Source organism: Pezoporus occidentalis, unplaced genomic scaffold, assembly GCF_034315485.1.
Source record: "Pezoporus occidentalis ecotype Australia unplaced genomic scaffold, CSIRO_AGI_Poc_V1 ctg2, whole genome shotgun sequence".
Lineage (NCBI taxonomy): Eukaryota > Metazoa > Chordata > Aves > Psittaciformes > Psittacidae > Pezoporus > Pezoporus occidentalis.
The window spans coordinates 14190654-14213065 of NW_026913855.1; the positions used below are offsets into that span (position 1 = coordinate 14190654).

At 38.8% G+C, this 22412-nt stretch overlaps 1 protein-coding gene across 5 annotated transcripts in view; it reads left to right on the forward strand.

Moving 5' to 3' along the window:
- The window catches only part of PHACTR1 (phosphatase and actin regulator 1), a 320959-nt gene that overhangs the window by 55614 nt on the left and 242933 nt on the right, over nt 1–22412 (forward strand). The window contains exon 1 of one of the 5 annotated variants that reach the window (XM_062617926.1): nt 5335–5407. The exons of the other annotated variants lie outside the window; for them this stretch is intronic. The gene's annotated coding sequence lies outside the window, so the exon portion shown is untranslated. Of the gene's footprint in view, nt 1–5334; nt 5408–22412 lie in introns of those variants that run through there. 5 annotated transcript variants of the gene reach the window in all.

A 22412-nucleotide genomic window follows, 5' to 3' on the forward strand; every position in this document is an offset into this window, starting at 1 on the left:
AATATGTACTGTGGACAAGAAATGGATAGCTTCGCATTTTGCTGTGAGAGAAGGTGTAGTGTTCATGAAGTTGCTGTACAGCCATCCCTGAAGGATGATACCAAAAAATGAGCATCACCCTCCACCTCCCAGAAAAACTCGTTTGTCTTTTTTTTACACCTGTTTCACATTTGTTTCTTAGTGGAACATTACTTGCTTTCACTGCATCCATTGATACCCCATTACTGCTTAGTCTTTATACAGATGACTCTTCATGGAAGGGTAACGTTTTTGCTGTAACCTCAGGTACTCCTCTCGTGTGTGTTTGCTTCATTCATTGTAAGCCCCTTACTGAAGCAAAATAAGTATGAAGGCTTCACCTGCTGCAATGATTTTTGTTCCTTATTTTAGCAGTTTCGGAAACTGAGTCTCCTGTGAGTGTTAAAGTTGAAAATATGATTGGTGATACTACTCTGATGTCTGAAAATTAAGTGGAATTTTTGCAACATCTCATACTGTTTCAACCAAAGACAGCATCCCACCATGCTACATCAGGACCAGAGCAAACTCTTCTGACTGTTGTTTCACATCCTCTGCCATTTGTTCAAAGATGGGATTGAATGATTTTTGTCATGTTTCATGGTGGTGGCAGACAGGGTATTACTTTAGTCAGCCAACAGGGTCATGGAGTTGGGACACTGCGGTGTTCTCTTACATGTTCCTCCTTGTTAGTTTACCCATCCATGGGGCAATACAAGGAGGGCAGTGAATGTGCAGTTTTCCCATTCCTCTCTCATCCTATTGCTACAGTCAGAATGTGAGAAAGGATGGGGAATCCAGTTCCTTCATAGGATTGCCCTGCTTTGTATGGGAAATAACCTGTGCTAACACAGTCCCATCTTTAGTACAAAGACTGCCCACCTTCTTTAAAGACCACAAGTCACAGCCTACTGTCTATTATAACTTTTTTGTGGGGAAGCAGAGGAATTGATGAACTTGATATTCTTGCCTAGCATAATCCTTAGGGCTTGCTGAGAATCCTTAGGGCTTGCTCAGTGTCAAGGTTTCTCCTCCCTCCCCACCCCTTTCAAACTTGAAAGGAAGAAAGTGAGTGGGAATGTACCTGGAGCAGGTGCCCAACAATCGGATCAAGATACTATCTGTCATCATTGTGTTTAGACTGCCAAATAAAATAATGATTGAAAATGAAGATTAAAATGGGAAATCTTCTTTCATATCTAATGAAAATCTGTAATCTTGGCATAACATATGGCGCTGCGTTCAACTCAGTGCTGTAGGAGTAGTTTGCAGCTGACAGCGCATATGTGTGTACAGTATGCTTCAGAATCCTCAAATTTAGATATTTGATTGAATCAGTAATTCAATTTAAGCTTGAAACGTAAGCATATTCCTTGTCCCCTTCTTCTGCTCTGCACACCACCCCCCAAAAAAGCACCTTGAAAAGTTAAGATCATTCAGAGTGATCCTCTCTCTCATGCTTCCAGTATTCCTTTGCAAAAAGAAAACTAATAAAGAAGGTACTTTCATTTCTGTTCAGGAGAACAAAGGACCCTCAAAAACCTCAGGTGGCACCACAGAGCTCATATAATACCTGCCAGGAAAGCTTACCGAGTTGCTAATTTCCAATTCTAGAAAAAAATCCCTGCAACTGCCAATATGGTTTTAATCAAAAAGGGTGTGAATTACATGTACAGCAAGATATCGTGCGTCTTCCCTGACTTTCAGGATGCCTTAGCTTTCCTTTTGCAGAGGGTTTATTAATTCAGTTTCCATATTCATCTCCATGCCTTTACCATGCATAAAGTCTCACTAATTCATCAAAGTGTGTGGAGAATTGTGATCTGCAGGAAGAAAGAATGGAGTTCTCTCATTAAAGTCTTGCTTTGATTGGACCCCTTTAGGGTAAGATGTCAGACTTTTTTTCTTATGGAATTAGATCTTGTTTGTGTTTCATTACCAGTATTTGATTCAGAATTTTGATACAATTTATATTCTGGCATTTGGATTCCAAAGCAGAAGGCCATGTGTACGTTAATTAAAATTTATTTTTGTTTAAAACAAGGTGGTTTAATGAACACAGAAGTAACACCTCCTTTGTCTGAATCAGAAGTTGGGGATAGCACACCTTTCCAAATTCATGTATGTTAGCCCACTCTTCTGAAGGCAAAAATCCTAGTAAGTAAAGGAGAGAAGATATATTCAGCATGAAGTCAAGCTTAGGGATGAGCTTTCATGGCTGCTGAGGTGAATTACATACAGGAAAATATTTGAAGAAGAAATATTTGGCTGCAAAGATCTGCATATTAAGAGAGCCTATATCAAGATATCAGAGTGCAAACTTGAATATATTGCTAAGACACAGCACTAGGTGCACTTTCCAACTTACTCATTCCAGTACTTTTAAATTTGAGTTTTTCTCTTTGAATATGCAGTAAGACTGCAGGAGGTTGGGATTAATTTGCCTGCATCCATCCTTTGCAGAGCCGTAGCACCCAGGCTGTGTGCAGTTGTGTACTGGCATGTGAGATGTTCCCCATTCAACCTGAGGGCTGTCTTGCTCCCATCATCCTACTCTGTGTACTCAACTTCACTTTACATCCAGCCTTTCACTGAACTGCAAGCTGGTTTTGCTGTCCCCACATGTACCTAGCTTAAAATCTACTGCACCAGATTGGCAGGTCTTTTGGCAAAGGTGCTTTTTACCTTAATTAGTCAAATGGATCCCATCTCTCAGCTCTTCTTCCTCAAACTTCTTCCTCAAAGAGGGATCCTTGGCTTGCAACACTGGCTGCAGAGTCAGTTATTAATTTTCAGTGTGCCTCCACTCCTATGCAGGCCTTACCCTTCAGAAAGGTCATTGCTTGGACTCTCGTGTTCTCTGCCTTTGCTCTCTAAGCTCTATAGTCATTATTGAATTGGTATCTGTCCATCATGTTCTAGTTATTCAAGCTAGTCACACACCTAAAAAAGATAAAAAATTATTTCTGAAGCTGTTTCCTGGATGTTTCACAAATTCTCAGTGTCTGTTCTATGACTCTTCTAAGAAGACCAAACAAACTATATGAATAGTTCTAATTATTTCAAGTAAGTAACTTGAATATGTAGTGTTATTACTTATATTGTTGAGAACTGATTATTGGCTTGAATAACTCAGACTTTCTGGAAATGCAAGATTGCTTCCCAGCAGAATTGTCCCTCTGTACATCTTTTTGTGAGGAAAAAAAAAATAAAAATAAGTAGGACTGTATGGGTCACTGTAAGTCAGAAAAGATTTTGGGAAACAGGGTTGAATCTGGAATGGAAGCTGTACAAAATCATCTTGAAAACAGGAGTCAGAACAATTTGATGGTGTTAATGAACTTTCATTTTTCATGCACAGAGACAGAAATGATGTTCTATCCACAAGAATGTTTGCAGAACTCCACCTCATTGGCAGTTCTTCAGTAGTCTTTCTAGCAGAATAATAATTTATGATATAAATAAATCTTTAGATTTTCCAGCAGATTTTATAAAAAGTTTCACCAAGGAGCAGAGAAGCACTACAAAAAAAAAAAAAACAAACAACAAACCCCAAACCAAAAAACAACAAAACAAAAAACCCAACAAATGAAATAGGTAAGCAGCTTTCAAATAATTTATATGTTGAAAATTGTTTGCCCAGGATATTTGAAAAAGTTAAGCAAATTAGGAAAAATTGGAGTGTTTTGTAAAGTGAAAAGAAGCTAGATACTTCTTGGCAATATCTCTTTGGTTTATTTCATGCTGGATTTATTTTTGGAAGATAGTATTTTCGTCTTCTGTTCCCCTACATCTGAGAGTTAATATTTTTTTCTGACTGTGACAAAAATTGCTTGTTCTTCATAATGCCATGTTCTGGGAGAGCTGGCTGCTATAATCTGTCTTCCTTTCACTGCTCATCACCTCAGCTTGGATTCTCATACTGATCCACTGTATCAGGGTCTTAGTCCAGCAACATATGGCATATCATGAAGAAAATATTTCTGGTGCAGTCTTCAGCAAAGGTGATTAAAAACTGAGTAAAATTCAGATAATTTTTAATAATCAAATTTTACCTTGTCCATAGCATTTTCTTGCCGGCTTTTAGGAGTATGTGTGCGTGCTGCCCTCTAGCAGGATATCCTGTGGCACAGCTACTGTTTCTAATTGCTTAGGTGAGCAGGGAGGCTGCTTTTTGGTACTTGGAAATTGCCCACAAAAGATGGGCATACTTTGGATCCCAGTTGCCAAAAGGAAGTATCACTCCAAGTTTTTCTACCTGTCCTCACTGTCTCTTCAGAAATACTGGTGACCTCCACCTTTTCATTAGCGTGATGTTCTTAAATAGGGGTTGCCTACAGATTAGTAGTTGAGATTGAACTACCATGCATCCCACTTCCATAAATTGGGCGGTTTTCTCTGGAAGTCGTGACAAATTCATGCTGCCTTTTCTGAAGAGCTCAGGAGCACCCCCAAAGGCATGTCTTACATAATATGGGGGAAGTAAAAACATCATGTTTTTAATGATATTGGAAGTGCCAGAGAAATGCATGATTATCTAGATTTAAAGATGCTGTAATACAGCTTTCATTACAGAAAAGCTGGAGGCTCAAATACTGTCATATTTGCTTTTTCCTATGGAAAGTTGTAATTTCATGCCAAATTCTATTTTATTTCTCTGTGGCACATGAAAACAATTCTGTTTAATTACATCTAAATTTGATAGGATACATCTTTGAAAATGAACCTTGACTTATGAAAACTTGTATACCATTTAAAATTACACAAATTGAAGACTTGTTTAATGTCTCATAGGGAGGAACCAATCACTGACTTTTATTTGTAATTTTCTGAGTTTGATTTCTGAAAGTGCCTTCAAGTGTAAGTAAAAAAAATCAGCCTCAAGCTGTTAGCACGAGTACCTTTCCCCCCAAATTATCATTCTGTTCAGATTTTCAGAAAGATTTGAGAACTTTTGAAAAATTTTTTTTTTTTTTGGTAAAGTGAGATCATTTCTGATTCTCTCTGTTTTATGTAACATCACATAGATAGTACAGATACTGGGACTAAAGGGATGAAGAGGCTAGGGTTGTTAGTTCAGCTGAGAGAGAGGCCGAATGGCAGGTCAGTCAGGTTTGTAGGCAGGTGTATCTGGTCAGGAAGCAATGATCATCAGGTGCAAGGAATACAGCTAAACCTGCCAGCCATCAAGTGAGTTGGGGACTGTGAATGCTCTCTGTGCTAGTAGTGTTTCTCTTTACTAGCAGGGCCTTTTGCTGCGGCTTTGGGTTTATGCCCCTATAGTATTTAGGGAAGTGGGATGAGAAAAAGAGAGCTTAAATCTCTGCAGTTGCTGCTCTGGCACCTCTCAGCCTCCATAGGGACATAATGGCACACTAAGCCTTCAGAGGTACTGTAAAATTGCTATGAAGCATAACTGTAGTCTTTTGACAGACTCTTTCTATTGCTGGCAGTTGTCTTCATTTGTTCCTATTACTGTGTCAGTTATTTGTGTTTTTTTCTTGTCTTGAAGTGATTTTTGTTTTTTCTTTTTTTTTTTTTCCTCCGCTCTAACCTGAATTTATGTATGGAAAGAGAGCGTAAGGTGGCTGTTTATCGGGTAGTGCTTTTAGGATGTGATACTGGGGGACCCTACTCAGGAGGGGCAGCATATTCTCACTATCATTACCCTGCATGCACTTAGCAGGACTGGGGGACCAAATGAGTTAAATGCTAATTCCTCAGAAAACAAAATGGGGAGTGCTGAATGCTGTGAAGGCAGTTGGTTTGAGTGATCTTTGTTTGTTGAAAGAGAGGCTTAAAGGTGTATTTAGAGTGAACTTTTAGTCCAGTTGCCCTGTAGCAGAACTTAGTAATGTTTTTCTGTGTATCCTTCAACATACAGAGAAAAAGCTGATGTTAGCTATACAACAGAATTATATTACTAACATGAGTTTATACTGCATCAGTAAGAGTCAACAGATTAGTCTTTGAAACTTCTTCAGCCTAAGTATTTTCCTGCTGCCTTGGAGCCCATGGCAGGAGGGACAACTGGATCAATGCCTGAAGCAGTTTGCAAGTTTCAAATCCCACAGCAACGTTGTATTGCGATTTAATTCCAAGTGAAATGGAGAGCGTCCAGTTCAGGTCTATAAAGAGGTACAGTGTGCTCCCACATAAACTTTGTGGCCTATCGAACAAAAGGCAAGAATTTTCGGAGGTTTCAACAATGTATTGGGGCAAGTTCATTGAAGTGAAAGAGTAAAAGCATATACCAATAAAACCAGTCAGTACTATATACGTATTGAAGCTCTTTCTGATATCTTTGCAAAGGAACATTTCATGCAGTCTGCTTTGAAGAGAAGTCCAAATACCTGAGTCTTGATGCACGGCCTTATTGTATAGCTGAGTGCCCAAGAATAGGATTTACGTGGAGCCACAAATCAGTGTGAAGGCAGCCTAAGCAAGGCTCAGGAGGTGCTGAGGAAAGCCTCACAGCTAAATGTTTTTCTCTGCTGTCATAGTGTACAATATTTCTCCTCTGCTGCAACTGTAAAAAAAGAGAAATCCCACTGGGAACAATAAGAATATGCATTCAATAGTAATCAAAATAATAATTTGAAATATTTTGAGCATTAATTTCATTACAGTAGCATCTGCATTCAGTGTAGATCTTTTTAGGTCCAGATTTCAGCAGGCTGTGTCCAAGTCTGAATTTTCATGGGTGACCATGCTTAAACTTAGCTTAAATGTTACATGGTTCTTCCACTAATATTAGAAAACCTGTAAGCATCTTTATCATGAAAACCATTCTTGAACAATTCAAGGAACTGTCAGTCACTTGATAGCAACAGGGTTACCTTTGCTGTTGATCAAGATACGGGATTGTCAGTCACATAATAGGGTTTTTGTATGCTACAGCTATTGTTGTGCACAGACCTGATTGAACTAAAGCCGAGATCAGTGGTTTCATTTGAAATAACTGATTCTGTGAATTTGGCACAAAATATTTTCCTGAAATATGGTACATACTGTAACTTACTTCAAGATTTAGTATGTCTACACACCCTTTCCAAGGTTATATTGTGAATTTGCTACAATCCTTATGAGTAGGGCAATAAGAGGTGATTTTACGTGAGAGTTTATTTGGTGCTACTGCCCGAGGTGATGCACAGCAAGAAGCAAATTATCTTGCGCTCAAGGTCATATGTTAGAGTCATCCTTAGATGTGCTGCAGTGCAAGAGGAAGCATAATTCCTCTCTCTAAAAAGACACCTTCTGTCAGGAAGACCCATCATGGTGGTGCTCGTGTTTCTTTTGCTGGAGGACTCCGCATGTCCCCTGAGCTTGTACCATGCTCCTGCCCACGTGGCCTGTAGGGTGTGCTGCCCTCCTCATTTTCCAGTCAAAGTAACTCCACATTGGAGCAATCAAGTTACCACTTAGCTAAAAAAAGGAATGATGTATATATTTTTCCTCTTTCCTAAGGATCTCCTGCAGATGTCTTCTAGCTCAGCCTAGCACTTCCACTTGTTTGTGGTCATTAGGTATGTATGTTCTGAAAGTACAATTTGGTATCTGATAGCTACTTTTATTTTTCTCTTCATCAATGCAATAAGTTTTTTTTCCTTTAATTATATAGGGAAAAATGGGAATTAACATATTTTAGTTTGAGAAAGATTTTGTTTTTCTGATGTTTGGGCTCTTCCAGGATATTTGCAAGCAGCCACTGCTTGGGGCTGAGTCTCAGCCTGCTCAAGTGAGCTGCAATGAGCACTAGATTTAAATTAAAAAACCCTAGTCTCCCTACTTATCCCTTCTTCGGGAAAATGTTCAGTTTTCATTTGCTTGCTTGCTTGGGATTTTTTGTTGCCAATATGGATAACCAAAATAGTGCCAAACGTAATTTGCAGTAGTGGAAAACTCTGTAAGTCATCCACCTAACTGGGGAAGACTGGAGGGATTAGGTGCAGGACATGGCTTGAATAGGGCTGGGGTTGTGTTGCATATGTGCAATGTTTGAATCCTCTGGACTTTCACTCCTGAAAGCGTAGTTTTGCTCAATGAAAGTAGGGGATTTTTGTTTGTTTTTAATGAGTAATTAACATTCTTGTGCTATAATTCCTCTCCTGCCAACTCTCCAACCCATGAGTAATCTTAAATGTGCAAAATCTAAGCACACAAATTTAAAAGCCTGTTTTCCAGCATTCAGTTATATATGCTGTTAGATTAACACAACGCAATTGCGAAAATACATGTTGCAGTGCTGTCACTGTGACTGTGGCCTGGGGGCAGAGGCTTGAGAGGCAAGAACAAAGCACTTGTTCTGTAGTTTATTAGCTGTAAAGCAGCTGTTACCATTTTGAGCAAATAAACTTAAAATACCACATCAACTTCCCTTTGTTTTTCACTGCCTCTTTATACTTCATAGATGAAATTGAAGTGCAAGAGTTAAGTACCAAGGAGCTTATCACTGATGACTGTATTTGTGTTTCAGGGCACTGAGACTTACAGCTATTGATGCTCTGACTGGTTGCTCTTCTGAACATATGGGTTGTAGTAGAGGATACAACTGAAATTTGAGTGGACTAAGGGGGGCCTCAAGATCTGCCTGGTTGTATATTCTAATCAGAAACAAGTAAACTGTGTTTAGATTTTGTGATAAGCTGCACCTGCTCTACCCCTTACATGTTTGAGGTGATCTCAAGAATTGAATTGGATGCGTTTCTTAGAGTGTTACTAATTCAAACATGCATGTATGCTTTTTATTAAATAAGGAGAAAGTATGGCAAGAGTAAGCATAAAGAGAAGAGGGAAAAAAAAAGTAGCCTGATTCTTGAGTACCATTGTAGAAATTAAATACAGGTACTGAATTTAATGTAAAATGGTCCTTGGTAATCTAATTAGATATGCATTGCTATAGTTTGTTTTGTAAATGAAACTTGGGGGGGATTAAAAAAGAAGTATTTAAGTCAGCATAAGATACAAAAGCAACTTCCTTTAAAAAGGAAAAACAAGAAACTGCAGCACTATGCATTCTGTCCACATAATAAATCATAGCATATTGAATGCTCCAGATTTAAGAGATGACATTGAGCATTGGAGGCTTTCCAGAAATCAGCAGTAGCTAAATGGTACAAATAGGCAAGATATCAGTCTTTTGTCTGTTTTAAGGGTAGTCCCTTGGAAATAAGAAAATAACAGGATTTCCCTGGCCTGTGTTGAATCTCCAGTATTCATCTAAACACAAAGAAAAATGGAGATTTTTTTTTTTCTTTCAGTTAAATCCCCAAAAGGAAAGAAAAATAGTGCCTGGAAACTGTACTGCACAAATTCTGCTAATTTTAATTGTAGAAAGCAGCCTATTTTGAAACAGTACAATGTGAAGCAATGAGCTCTGTGAATATAATGGCATTGAGTGCATGGTCTTTGAAGCATATGGCTCTTACTGTTGTGTTTCATCTTCTAACTGGTGATGCCTGTCCAGTTCATATTTTGCACCTTTTATAAATTGATCAGTGTTTCTTATTCCTGCATGAGTATGGTCTGTGTGAAGCAGATGACTGCTGCTTCTTGGAGACTCACCGGAGCAAGCTCTTTCCTAGATTTCCAATGATGACTCTACTCTCGCAAGCACAAAAGAGGATCTTGTGGCACTCTGCCAGCTTCAGGTGCTAGCCACATATGCTGGTGTTTCCATGACTCTCCTGTGCTGGCAATGCTTTGGGTCTGAAGGGTTGTACTTCCAGTCACCAAGCACTGCTTGCTTTGGCAGTGCTTGCAGTCCCCTCCCTTGGCAATGCATCTATGGGTTTGTAAGCCTTTGCACCAAGTCCTGGCTGTGCTGGGAAGCAGCAATGCTTCTGGATGTGTTGGCATGGCACAGAAAGCTGTGGCATTTTAAACACTCTGCCATTTAGGCCTGCTACAGAAGGAATTAAACATTAGTTGATGTGTCAGCTAGTCTGTGAAACCTTTTCTGTCTTAACTCACACCAGAAGTCGCCCTCCTGGCAGCAATGTTGGTGGAAAAAATACTCAAATTTACTTTTGATCTTGTTTGTGTCTTCCACAAAGTTCAGAACAAGCTATACTTGGTGAAAATATGTTCATTTGCTGGGATAAATAGTGTGCAAAAAGATGCATACTACAACAGAAGAGTTGAGCATCAATGAGTATTTAGAGCATCGAGAACATTTAATGTTTAGATCAGAGCAAAAATGTGGTGGTAGGGATTTCTTGTGGTTTTTTTTGGTTTGCTTTTCTCTCAAAACACAGCCTCTTTTTGCTGGAGTACTCTTTTGGGGACACAACAACAGCAATATTTAAACCTGTTTAAAGCTTCCTGCATAAATATACCATTTTAAAACAGGCTGTGTCCTGTAAACTTCCAAGCATAGGCTAGTCTGAAGAATGTTTATCTGAGTTTAGCTCATTATCCTTGCAGGATTTTGAAATAGTTTAATTCTACTGGTGTAAAACTACTTAGTTCAAACAGAGTAATGTCTATCCAGGTACAAAATCACACTTGTTACTAGGGTGTAATCAGCATGTGTATCAGTGCTAGTGTAGATCAGGAAGGCTGTTTTGAAACAGATCTCCTCCTGGTCCCCACTTCATATGAGTTGGCAGCCTTGGGAAGTCCAGATGTCCTGTGCCTGAGGGGAGGTTACTGAGAAGGCAGAGCCAGGCTCTGTCTGGAGGTACACAGAAACCGGATGAGCAATAATGGTAATGGGTAGGGCCTGATTTACCAAAGGGATTAAAATTAAAACCCCCCATGTCACCATTACTGCAGTAAAGGCCTGGACCTGGCTGCCCAGAAAATCTGTGTAGCCTCCATTATTGGAGGCTTTCAAGACCCATCTGGACAAAGCTCTGAGCACCCTGGTCTGTGATCCTGGGTGCTGGGCTTATCACAGTTTAAATTAAACTGAAGGGAGTGCTCTAGGAGTATCTAACATGCTTCACCCATTAGGGGCTGTTCTTAACCAGGTTCTTCAAAGGAGATGTGAAACAGGCCAGAAAAGCATGGGTGGAGCACAGGGACATAGAAAATATTTCTGGGTATGGAGAGCAGAACAGGAGAAAGTGATGAACTGTTTGTAAAAGACAGATACCGAGATCACTGAAGTATAACACAGAGGACACTGTACATTTCATGCCTGTGACACTACTTGATCCCATGGGCACACTGCTTAGCTGAACTGAGCAATTGTTTCCAAACACGGATTAATAAAACTCTTGAAATAGGTGCCCAACATAATGAAGTTGGGATGGGAAGGAAAGTGATAAAGGACCAATCTCTAAAATTAGAAAAATCATCATCTCGCATGATCTGTCTTACATAAAGAGAAACACTTAACTATGCAGATTACTTCCTCAGCAAGCAGTTCCTCACAATGTAAGCACATTTACTGACAATTTAGCTGACCTTTCACTTCTGTGCCCTGATAGTCACATAATTCCATTTGCTTTCAGTAGCACATACTACATCTGTCGTGCTTCCGTCCTAGGTTTAGTCTGAATGGTTACAGAAGAAACTAGTAAATATATATTTCTGTGTTATAGGCTTCCATGGTGTTTGTTTTAGAGTTGCTGAGTTGTTATTGTTCATAGTCGCATTGTGAAGATTCGGAGCACAGAACGTTGCTACAGAGCATGCTGACTCTTGCATCTGAGTGGCACTTAGCACAAGTCACAAGAAAGCTTTTGCTGTCCCTGGTATTCTCATCTGGTATTGTAAAGCTTGTTCCCAGAATCACAGATACCTGGATTTCCAGCAGTGTGCTATTTCCATTTCATGGACCAGTAGTGTTCTAGTTTTTCCCCATAGTGTATATCCACACTTCAGCATTCTCTGGAGCAGATAAATATTAAAGACTAAATAAATTAATTTCTCCTGTTGGCGAAAGATTGGAATTAGTTTTTACATTGCAAGCATTTTGAGAGAAACATGGTGGTAGCTCCCCTTTTCTCAAAATGGATGCCCTATATATAAGATTTCTAGTCCAAAAGAGTTAAGAAATTTAGCTTTTCAGGTTCCCAAATTAGATTTAGCATGTACACACCCTTACTTCTATGAAATGCTTTCAAATTGCCCTGATTACAACATACTTCTTGTAATCAGATCAAGTTGAACAGGAAATCCTAACTAAGTGCAGTATCTCATAATTGCTGTACAAATACCTTAAATAAATTGTGAGCAATTTCTTATGCAGCAGCTTTAGATAATGTTATTAGGATGCTTAATTGACTTTTCTGTCTGTCAGGTTTAGCCACAATGCTACATTCTGAACGGAAGGAAATATCTGTATAGAAATTGAGGTGCAGTACTTCATGTGCATTGAGGCATGAGTGACAATTTTTCTTTCATAAATCTGTAAGCATTGATTAAAAATGAAAAAGAAAAAAGCTGGAATCAAGAAGTTGAGTTTTTGGAAGTAGCTGTTTGGAGAGTGGAGAAAAAGATATGGGGGTGGAATGAAGAGCACATGCAAGAGAAGGGGAGTATCTGTAGACATAGAATCCTTTTTTTCTACTTGTTTGGGGAAACCCCAGTGGCAAAAGGAGTGCTGAGAGATGGTGATGAGCTTTCAAGCTGGTACCGAGTGAGCAGGAACAAATTCTTGAACCATGGTCTCTATCCTGGTGGGAAGGAAATGTCATTAGATGGTGAGGAGATATTTGATTAGGTTTGCATTTTGTGGAGTTTTTTGGTGGTGCTGGGTGTGTTGGTTTTGTTTGGTTGTTTTGTTTTTTTTTTTGTGTATGTGTGTCTGTTTATTTGTTCTTATTTGTTTGGTTTTGTTATTATTTCTCTTTTTCTCTGTAAAACCTTTTAAAGTTCTGATATTTGTCTGTCTGGCTCATGAAGAAATTTCACAGGTGGCTTCCTCCCTCCAAGCAACAAGCTTGTTTCTTTCCTGGCTCCATGAAATGGCTCAAAGATTTTTGTTGAATTGGGTTTGATTGAGGGGGGTAGAGGAATTTAACATCATTGTGCTTTCTTTTGTTGTTTTGGTTTAGTTTTTGAATTTATATCTAACTCATGACTTGAATGTTTAGTCATACATATTATGTTAGTTAACGTATTTTGTTAACAAAAGAGGTTGCTTTGGTCTGGTGTAATACAGGAGTATTTGTCCAAAGGTAAGGACAAAGGCACAAGCCAGTACATACATACCACAGCAAAGATGATATACTTCTGTGAAATGAAAGTGAAATCAGTAATGTCATTCTAGATAATTCTGTAGTCTTTTAATATCAGCATTAATGTATGCTCAAAGAGTATTTTAATTTAAAACACTACAATATCCACATAAATGGAGCCCCTTTGGTTCAGTTGTTGGTGTTTTAAGGCAGCAGAGAGAAGAAAGCCTATAGAATTTTGCAAACTTTTCACTGAATCAAATCAGTTTATTTTAATTTTTAGATTACGTATTTTATTTCAATATCACCCTCAATGTGAGTCTTTCGCATAACATTGTCACTGCAACTTGCTCTACAAGTTAGCACAGCAGCTATTTACATAAAACATGAAGATAAACCCAAGGGACTTCTCTTATATTTGCTGTCCTGTTTTAAATTATTTCCATTTTAAAAAAGAGCAAAATAAATGTTGAGAATTGCTGTAAGTGAGGGGAGAAAACCCTCTTTTAACACCCATACTCCCACAGTCCCTCTCTCATTAAGATTTTTGATGAGAAGCTGTTTGGAATATGCACAAATATTGCTGAAGAACTGCAGCAGAGATAGATTTAATAATTAATGCATGGGAATTATATATTGTAAAGCTTCATCATTTCAGTAATGAAAAACAATCATGATAGTGCTGGAGCATTGAAAACACAAAGGAAGATGAAAATGGTTACTGAGACTTGTTTATCAATTAAATATGGGGCTTTAATATGTTAAAATTAAATGTTAAAGCTTTTATATGTTTTTTCTTTCAATACGTACATATTTTTTGTTGGTGGATGTTTGTTAGATTTCAGTGGGACCTTACAGAAATACTGATCAAAGTGAGATTTTTTTTTTCTTCAGAATATCATGTCTTTCATAAAAAGTATCAGTTAGAAAATACTGATCCTGAGTTGGCATGCACTATTGTCTAGCTCATGCTCAGACATCTATGACTTGTTCTAACAGAAATACCACTTCAAATATATTCTATATTAACATATTCATCAATGATTTAGATGAGGGAATTGAGTGTACTGTCAGCAAGTTTGCTGATGACACTAAGCTGGGAGGAGTGGCTGACACGCCAGAAGGCTGTGCTGCCATCCAGCGAGACCTGGACAGGCTGGAGAGTTGGGCAGGGAATAACGGGATGAAATATAACAAGGGAAAGTGTAGAGTCCTGCATCTGGGCAGGAACAACCCCAGGTTCCAGTATAGGTTGGGGAACGACCTGCTAGAGAGCAGTGTAGGGGAGAGGGACCTGGGGGTCCTAGTGGACGACAGGATGACCATGAGCCAACACTGTGCCCTTGTGGCTAAGAAGGCCAATGGCATCCTGGGATGTATTAGAAGGGCGGTGGTTAGTAGGTCGAGAGAGGTCCTCCTTCCCCTCTACTCTGCCCTGGTGAGACCCCATCTGGAATAAAGTTCAAGAAGGACAGGGAGCTGCTGGAGAGAGTCCAGCGCAGGGCAACCAAGATGATTAAGGGAGTGGAGCATCTCCCTTATGAGGAAAGACTGAGGGAGCTGGGTCTTTATAGTTTAGAGGAGACTGAGGGGTGACCTTATAAGTGTCTATAAATATATAAAGGGGGAGTGTCACGAGGATGGAGCCAGTACTCAGTGGCAAACAATGATAGGACAAGGGGTAATGGGTGCAAACTGGAACACAAGAGGTTCCACTTAAACTTGAGAAGGAACTTCTTCTCAGTGAGGGTGACGGAACACTGGAACAGGCTGCCCAGGGAGGTTGTGGAGTCTCCTTCCCTGGAGACATTCAAAGCCCGCCTGGACACATTCCTGTGTAACGTTATCTAGGTGTTCCTGCTCTGGCAGGGGGATTGGACTAGATGATCTTTTGAGGTCCCTTCCAATCTCCAGCATACTGTGATACTGTGATACTGTAAATGTCTTAGGTATTTATTTTTCACAATTTAACCAATTACTCCAGTGTTCATGTTCTTGCTTTTGGGTTTCTCCTTTTGCAATGAAATGCTTTTGCTGTACATTGTCTTCATTTTGTGTGATTGATACAGGTCTGTTTCATAAATTTGTTAAGCTCATTTGGAATTTTAATCTCGTTTTCTAAACTCCTTGCTGCTCCTGCAATCCAAAGACATCCACAAATTTTAGATGCCTTCTCCATTTCTGTCAGAGTAACTGCTGAAAATATTGAATGCACAGAAGCCGAGGAAAGACTTCTCAACAGGGATCCTACTTAAAACATGTTCTTGTTTTGTGCTGCATGGTTAATAGCTACTCTTTTAGATAGATATTCTCAACCAATTGATCAGCAGTGATTTACAGGAACAATATCAACAGGCTTAATAAAACACAACACTTGACATCATATCTTCTTCTCCCATTCTCGTTTCTTTCTGCCATTCCCTCCAACCCATGAAGTCAAGAAGGAAATTAAATTGATTAACTAAACCTTGTTCTTCATAGGTCTGTGACATCTGGGGGGTTGGGGTGGAGGAAAGGTGACATATAGCTGTTTGTGTAAAAATATTACTCCAGGCAATCAAGTTGACTTGTCAGCGAGTCTTTTTCTTCCCAATTTTTAAAGGCTAGACGCTGTTGGTTTTTTTTTCCCCAGAAATAATACTTGCTAGTTTTTCCACATTTTTTTTTCCAGCTTGTTGGTAAATAATACTGGGGTAAATATTGTCATCCTGTTGATGTGAATAAAACTAACTTAGCTAAATATCTCTTGACCTATTCTTTCTGTATTTTGACCTGTATTCCTCCCCCATTATTAAAGCTAATTGAAGTTCTTCAGTATAACTTTTTTTTTTTATTATGAGTAGGGTTTGAGTACTTTAGTCTCTTTGCGTGCTGTCCTTCCCCCTTGATTAATGGGCCTGTTAATTAAGATTATGGTCTTTCTCTGGTGTACTTTGAGAATCCTCACTAGCCTTTAAGCTATTTTGCTTCTTTACCTTTCTGACTTTATCTCTACCTAATGTATTCCTTCTTATGAATGATGAGCTGTGTGGTTTTGCCTCCATGTTTCCTATGATTTCCTTCTGGTTCTCCAGTCTTTAACCTGTCTTTGTTGCTCCTTATTAGTGTAGCTGTTTGCTGTGCTTTTGTTATGCTCCCTTCCAATAACTGCACTTCTGAATATCTTTATCCCTAAGGCTGTCTTTCTGTGAAGTCTCTAACAGTTTGCTACAGCTTTTTAAAAAATGAAATGTGATTGTCCTTCTTTTGTATGCATTTTCTTGCTGATAAATCCTGGAGCACCTGCTCAGCCTTTCCTTTAGAATTATATTTGGTTTCTAATTTTACAGACATTCTCCTACTGGACAATGTATTAAAGGCATGATGTGGTGCTGACTACAAGAGACATGGACATACTGGAGAGAGTTCAGTGAAGGGCCTTGAAAATGTCTAAGTGATTGGAGCTTCTCTCCAGTGAGGAAAGACTGGGAAAGCTGTGACCGTTCAGCCTGGAGAAGAGAGGGCTCAGGGGGGAATCTCATCAGTGTGCATAAATACCTGAACAGTGTGAAGAGGGTAGAACCTGGCTGGTTTCAGTGGTGCATGGTGGCAGGACCAGAGGCAACAGGCACAAACTGAAACATAGGAGGTTCCCTCTGAGCATTGGGAAACACTTTTTCACTGTGAGGGTTACCAGAAAAGTTGTGGAATCTCCATCCTTGGAGATACTCAAAACCTAGCTGGACATGGTCCTAGACAACTGACTCTAGGTAGTGCTGCTTGAGAAGGGGGGTTGGACCAGCTGACTCCTGGAGGTCCCTTCTTACCTCAACTCTTTCGTGATGGTTTGACACGTCAAGATTGTGGCACATTCTTATGCTCTTAAGGTGTGATTATCACTCACTGCAAACACTTCGGAAGTACTATAATTTAGTATAATAGTTCAGAGACTAATATGTGATGAAAGTAGAACAGTTTTGAAGATTAAAGGCATGTTTGGGTTAAAGGTAATATGGCAGGGGGCACTGATGCTGTCATCTAAATGGCTGTGTCTGGGTTTTCTTTCTTTAGAGGACTTTTGGGTTTGGGTTTTTGGTGTTTTGCTTTTTAATTGTCACAATGAATATCTGCATTTGAGCCTGAGCTCAGTGGACCTGATCAGACTTCTTTCAGAAGCATGGGCTTGAGAGGAGACTTTTGGTCATCAAGTTCAACTGCTATCACAGACATCACATCAAAGATCTCTCCTCATAAGCAGTCATCTTCTCTATCACCCTTCAGTTTGAGGGGGAAGCCACAGGCAACTGTTTCAATGACAACTATTTGTGACAAAGACTGTTCTTGTCTTACTGCAACTTCAGCTATTTATAGAAGATCAGAATTAGTCATTTGGAGTGGCATCAAGTGTAACTGTGTCATTAGTGAGAGTTTTTGTGTAGCACTGTTCTAGGACCTATTTTCTCTCCTCTTCTGCTTGCTATATGTGACAACCCAATATATAGTGACTTCTTGATGATATCACTTCTAAATGTAGCATGTTGTCAAGTAAGTGTCCATCTTTTATCTCGGGGATTCTGGTATTCATTTGGTTTCTCTTTTTAGGTCCCTCGGATTGACAGTCAATCAAAGCAGCTTCATTCTAAGCCCTAGAAATCTCTTACTTGTCAGGGCTTTAAGCTAACATATCTCAGGGAACTTTTCTTTTTTGTTGTTGTTGTTTTCTGATGAACTGGCAACAATTTCACTTGGAAGGGTGACGTTAGATCATTTCCTTCTTCATGCTTCCCTTTCAGTTGAAAAGATTTTAAGACTGCACACCCTCTAGACATTTAGTTTTGTAGGTAGCTTAGATGGCCTGTTCTGATTTTCAGAGCACCACTTTAACAGACAGAATTTTATGCTTCTGTTCATGTGTTTGCAGAAATGAAGCACATCTAAACTTCAAACAAGATGTATTTACTTGTTTGTTTTTGTGTTTTTTTTTTTTTTTTCTCCTTTAAACCTATGAATGTTCTTTCTTAAACAGACCATGATATCCTTGAAAACCTAAGATGCAGGCTATCGCAATGATGGAAACAATGCCCTGTAGCACTGCAAGAATCCCAGTGCTATTTGCCATTAGCTTTAGCTTGCTCTAGATGAAGCAGTTCAGTTGTTCACTGGCTGAACAGCTGTAATCATATTAGACCTATGCTGTTTATAACCCACAGGTTGACTTTGAACTGATACTGCTTTTAAAGGTAGCAAGCCCTGATTTTGTTTGATACTTCAGGCAATGTCCTGAAGGATACTTATGCTCACATGCCATCTGCCTTTTTGTGATTGTACTGTAGTGCCTTGGGTCAGTAAATGAGAAGGTTTTTGAGGTCATGGCCTCATTACATCTGTGTTCTTCCCCATACTTTCAACTTTTTGCTTCTGGGGCAGAGTCAACGGACCGAGTAGAAGTTGCTTGCCAGATCCAGCACAAGAGTCACCCACTGCACTAATACACAAACTCGTTGACTTAGTTTGGAAGCAAATTTGTATATTTGGACTTCATGTGTTGTATGCATGTGTGAGTGGCTTTCTTTTCTACCACAGGATATTTGTTGAGTCACTTCTCCAGGGAGTTCCAAACGTGTAGAACATATTAGCCTGGATAAGGACTTCAGGCACTGTACTGCAAAAAAAATGTTAGGTCATCCTTCTTGTTTAGGTTTGTGTTGTTTGTTTGTTTTGGTTTGGTTTTTTTTTTTGTTTTAATCTGTATTTAAAGATTTTTCTTGCTTTCAAAGTTTAACTAACAAGGGCTGCTCCTCTAGTTGTTACTGCATGGATGAGCAGCCTGCACAGCTTGCCGCAGTAAGTGTTCTAGACCAACAGCCTATCGTGTTAGCTGCATGGTATTACTTGAGGGTGAAGACTAAGGAAGCATAAAACTTCCTGTTTCTTAGCCATCTATCTTGAAAAGTTTAATCTCTCATTCCTTAATAACTTTCAGACAAATAACAGAATATTTTCAGGTTTTTAATCTATTTTTTTAAGCTTCCTACCTCTCAGTTAAAACCATGGAAATATCTCTTCTGGGCAGATGTGGTTTTTAAACAGCTTTAACATTTGAGTTGATGATTAGAGAACCAATTGATTGTATCATAATAGCCTCTATAATCCCACTTTATCTCTCCCATTTCCACTCCCTGAGGAATTTATGTGCAACAGACTATCACTAGTGTATTCTCTTGCTTTGTGTAGTGGCAAAATGATACTGCCTCCACTGCAGAGGGACACTGAAACAAAATCTGCTCTTAAAAGAGTGAAACCTCTATTGAAGCTAATAGGAGAGATTCCTACTTATAGAAAATGATTCACTTATTATCCAAATGTTTAGTGATAAAACTGTCACTCTCCTGGCCTCAGTGGTAAGGTAACTAAGGTCTAGAAAAGTTAAGATGCTAAGATAGCACAGTGGGTTAATGGCAGAGCAAGAAGTAAAACCAAGCCTCTGACTCACATCCTGGTTATTTGATACTTTGAACCCTATTGTCTTGAGTGACTTCTTGGAGGCCATTGAGGAAGTATTTTGCAGAGCAAGAAATAACTCCCAGTTAGGCATATTCTTAAGATCATTTCCTTAGGAGTGTTTTCTTATCCTCTCATTCTATAGTCTCATGTGTTTTGAACTTAATCTCTTCTTTAAATCATGTGCTTGACTCCTGTCCTGGCCAGCTAAGGTTTCTGATAATGGATTTCTTTTTACTTTTTTTCTTTCTTTACCTGAAAAGGTTTTTGAGGTTTTGGGGTAAAAAAGTTGCCTTTTTTTTTCCTTTTCTTTTTTCTTTTCTTTTTCCTTTACTTTTTTTTCTCTATTTAAAACTGCAAAACTGATGAGACAGAGTTACTCTCATAGCTCTATTGGCAAGTTACAATTTGTGTAATGAAAGAAGGTTTCTTCAGTTTTGTAATAAAAGATTTCTTAAGCCTTAAGCTTGATCTAGAAAACAGGACATATTTTCATCAGTCCATAGGGAAATGTATATGTATGTATCCTCTCTGGTGGAGTTGTAGCATTAAAAAAAAAATGGGGGGGGGACGGGACGGGACGACACTCCAAAAAAACAAACACTGACCCTTTGTGGTCTTTCTTATAACTGTTGTGCAATTTAATTTCTGAAAATTAGTGTAGATCCAGTTCTTTAGCCCTTAATTACAAAATGCCTTGTTTAACGAGAGGAATGCACTAGTTCAGTCTCTGAAATAGCAAAACTAATGCTCTTTTTTCACTTGGCTCCTTGGCAGTGTTCAAATTCTTATCTGTGATCAATATGAGCAGAATTGACTCTGTTCTGTGGTTCCTCACGTTTATATTTTGAGTAAAAACAATTTTCATGTGTCAAGTTTACTGGTGTAACTCTCAGTGTCCCCCCTTGATTGTTCATGTTGTCCAAATAATGAGATATTGAAAAGGTTACTTCTGTGTAAAATGCATCAATTTCAAGTTCCTTGGCTCTGTAACAGAGAAAGTGTTATCCTGTCTGTTTGTGAGGTTATTCATATTTAGTCTGTGATGAAAACAAGTTTAAGACAGTCACTGAGGTCATTTTGGCAAATAAGCACTTTGTATAAAGGTATGAAAAATGTGCTTCATTGCTGTCTGGAGATTTATTAAAAGCGTCTCTAGTATTTTGCTTTTACTTTTTGTTAATACGGTGGAAAACCTGAATTACTCTAAGAAAAGCGGTCCTTGTAAACAGTTAGTTTATAGCGTGTCCAGCTTAATCTGGGGGTGTTTAAGAACTTGCTTCTGTGTAAGGCTGTCCCACAGCCTGTGACTTCACAAGGGTTATTAGCACTGTTTCCATAGCACAGTAGATAAAGCACTGGTTTGGTTTGTATTTCTAACAGCTGGATCAGAATTAAAGGTTAAGCAGAGTGTTTAAGTGCTTTCAGGAAAGTTTTCAGTGCTCAGGTTCACTCAGTGAACCTCGCTCTTTCACTTTAAAATGTGAAATACAGGTGTTCACTTTGAGCTTTATCTGTGTTTCTATCCATGTCTATTGCTTGTTTTATGAAATTTGGAAGAGCAGAAGGGAATCTATTGTATACCAAATGAATGTAGTGACTCTTACTTTGTATGGAGGAGAACCTAGACTTCACTTTTTCAGACACTGAAGGGAACTTGCAAAGCTCTGACATGTATCCAGTGGCAGAGAGTTATTTAATCTGGTGAGTGATTAATACAGTCACAAAAAGAAGAAAGAGCTTTTGCTATTCACAAAACTTCAAGTAAGGAAATTAAACAGCTGCAGGGAAGACACCCAGTTAAAATTATCTGCTAGCTGTTCCTTTTTCATAATTTAAAAATAGCTCCATTTAAAATACAGCAAGAAGAAATTTTGAGTCTGAGCACGTACAGTCCAACTGATTATCGGCCATCAGATTTTAGTATCTTGTGTAACAATGGGTGGGAACTGCTTAACAGCTCGTTAATGGGCCAATATCTTGTTCTCATTTATTTCTATGATTGTTGTATAATCTTCCTGTGTTATTATGGGTCTCTGTGCAAATGACTTTCCTAGGTCTGAGAGGACACCAAAACTAGGTATATTCCCAAACAAGAATGAGGAATTGAGGAGTTCCTCTCTTTCAATTTGCTATTCAGACCAAAGCTTTGAGTAAAGTCATGAGCATGAGATGGTTTGGTAGTGCAAATTGTGAAACTGAGAATGCGAGTGCCAAACTTCTTGAAGTTCCATCTTCAGATCAGTGAAAACATGCAGATGAGGAAGAAAGTACAAACAGGATTTCATTTGGTGTAGGACTACCTTGAACTTAAAATGTGTCTATGGATTTACCATGTAACCCTGCATACATGTGTACATACAAGATATAAATACTTATTTACACTTTTTTTGTTAGTTCAGAAATAATTTCGAAAGTTCCAGCGATTAGCAGTATATAGAGAAGTTCCCTGGAGCCTTCTTAGCATGTTAGTGCATTAAGAGCTATTCAATGCCAGCCAAAGATGCATGGTGAGTACACACACAAAAAAACCACTTGTTCACTGGCCAAATAATTAATAACAAATAATTATGTGAACAATCTTAGTTAATGTATAAGCTTGTTATCCATGTTCATATTTTCATCTTCTGATGGTCCTTCAGCACTGTTTATTGCAACCTATTTTGGGAAATGCTGAAAATCTTTTGGGGAAAGGAAGAACATACTGTGTGTCTCAGCTGGCAGTATATGGGCACATCCATAAAGAAAAAAGCCATATAGGTGTTCTAGATCAGTGAAAATGTG